Source organism: Sinocyclocheilus grahami, unplaced genomic scaffold (assembly GCF_001515645.1).
Source record: "Sinocyclocheilus grahami isolate Dianchi unplaced genomic scaffold, SAMN03320097.WGS_v1.1 scaffold456.1, whole genome shotgun sequence".
In the NCBI taxonomy this organism is placed as follows: domain Eukaryota; kingdom Metazoa; phylum Chordata; class Actinopteri; order Cypriniformes; family Cyprinidae; genus Sinocyclocheilus; species Sinocyclocheilus grahami.
In genome coordinates this window covers 1,058,861-1,061,054 of record NW_015505635.1, presented here as the reverse complement: position 1 = coordinate 1,061,054, position 2,194 = coordinate 1,058,861, and positions in this window count along the sequence as shown.

Genomic DNA, 2,194 nt, shown 5'->3' with positions numbered 1-2,194 from the left:
GTGCTGTCTATTTCTTCTGATCATCCTTGAGATGGTTCTACACCTTCATTTGAGTCTAGCTGTGTTTGATTATACTGATTGGACTTGATTTGGAAAGCCACACACCTGTCTATATAAGACCTTACTGCTCACAGTGCATGTCAGAGCAAATGAGAATTATGAGGTCAAAGGAACTGCCTGAAGAGCTCAGAGACAGAATTGTGGCAAGGCACAGATCTGGCCAAGGTTACAAAAAAAATTTCTGCTGCACTTAAGGTTCCCAAGAGCACAGTGGCCTCCATTCCTTAAATGGAAGACGTTTGGGATGACCAGAACCCTTCCTAGAGCTGGCCGTCCGGCCAAACTGAGCTATCGGGGGGGAAGAGCCTTGGTGAGAGAGGTAAAGAAGAACCCAAAGATCACTGTGGCTGAGCTCCAGAGATGCAGTTGGGAGATGGGAGAAAGTTGTAGAAAGTCAACCATCACTGCAGCCCTCCACCAGTCGGGGCTTTATGGCAGAGTGGCCCGATGGAAGCCTCTCCTCAGTGCAAGACACATGAAAGCCCGCATGGAGGACTCCAAGATGGTGAGAAATAAGATTCTCTGGTCGGATGAGGCCAAGATAGAACTTTTTGGCCTTAATTCTAAGCGGTATGTGTGGAGAAAACCAGGCACTGCTCATCACCTGTCCAATACAGTCCCAACAGTGAAGCATGGTGGTGGCAGCATCATGCTGTGGGGGTGTTTTTCAGCTGCAGGGACAGGACGACTGGTTGCAATTGAGGGAAAGATGAATGCGGCCAAGTACAGGGATATCCTGGACGAAAACCTTCTCCAGAGTGCTCAGGACCTCAGACTGGGCCGAAGGTTTACCTTCCAACAAGACAATGACCCTAAGCACACAGCTAAAATAACGAAGGAGAGGCTTTTCAACAACTCTGTGACTGTTCTTGAATAGTCCAGCCAGAGCCCTGACTTAAACCCAATTGAGCCTCTCTGGAGAGACCTAAAAATGGCTGTCCAACCAAGTTTACCATCCAACCTGACCGAACTGGAGAGGATCTGCAAGGAGGCATGGCAGAGGATCCCCAAATCCAGGTGTGAAAAACTTGTTGCCTCTTTCCCAAAAAGACTCATGGCTGTATTAGATCAAAAGGGTGCTTCTACTAAATACTGAGCAAAGGGTCTGAATACTTAGGACCATGTGATATTTCAGTTTTTCTTTTTTAATAAATCTGTAAAAATGTCAACAATTCTGTGTTTTTCTGTCAATATGGGGTGCTGTGTGTACATTAATGAGGAAAAAAAATTAACAAATGATTTTGGCAAATGGCTGCAATATAACAAAGAGTGAAAAATTTAAGGGGGTCTGAATACTTTCCATACCCACTGTATATACTGATAATGTAGTTTTCCCTACAGAATATGTAGTAATGTAATAAATCTGATCCACAACTCCGCTAAATATAGTTTATCAGAAGGGTAGTTTCTGGTAATTATCTGGATCCAGCTTGTATTGTGTAAGTGCTGTCTGACTTGTTGCCAAAACATTTGTTTGAACACACACATACATATATACACACACACACACATATATATATATACACACACTCATATACATATGTGTATACACACACATATACATATGTGTATACACACACACATATACATATGTGTATACACACACACATATACATATATGTATACACACACACATATACATATATATATATATACACACACACATATACATATATACACACACATACATACATATACATATACACACAAAGAAAAACAAGTAGATAGGATAGAAAAAATTGAAAGCTAGTGTTTGTTTTTTGTTGGTTTTTTTAATAAAAAAATAAATATAAAGTAGAATTAAAATAGAATAGAAAGTGCTAGAGGTAGAGGGTCAAATAAAGGTGGAACAGATAATAACTGTCTGTGGTCAGATTATTAATATCCAGATCATGTAATATATTAGTGAATTTCCATTTATTTATTTACTTTCATTATTATATTATTCATTTGACCTGACTGATCATTTATTTGATGGCACACCATATATACAATCCCGATTCCAAAAAAGTTGGGACACTGTACAAATTGTGAATAAAAACAAAATGCAATGATGTGGAATTTTCAAATTTCAATATTTTATTCAGAATACAACATAGATGACATATCAAATGTTTAAACTGAGAAAATGTAT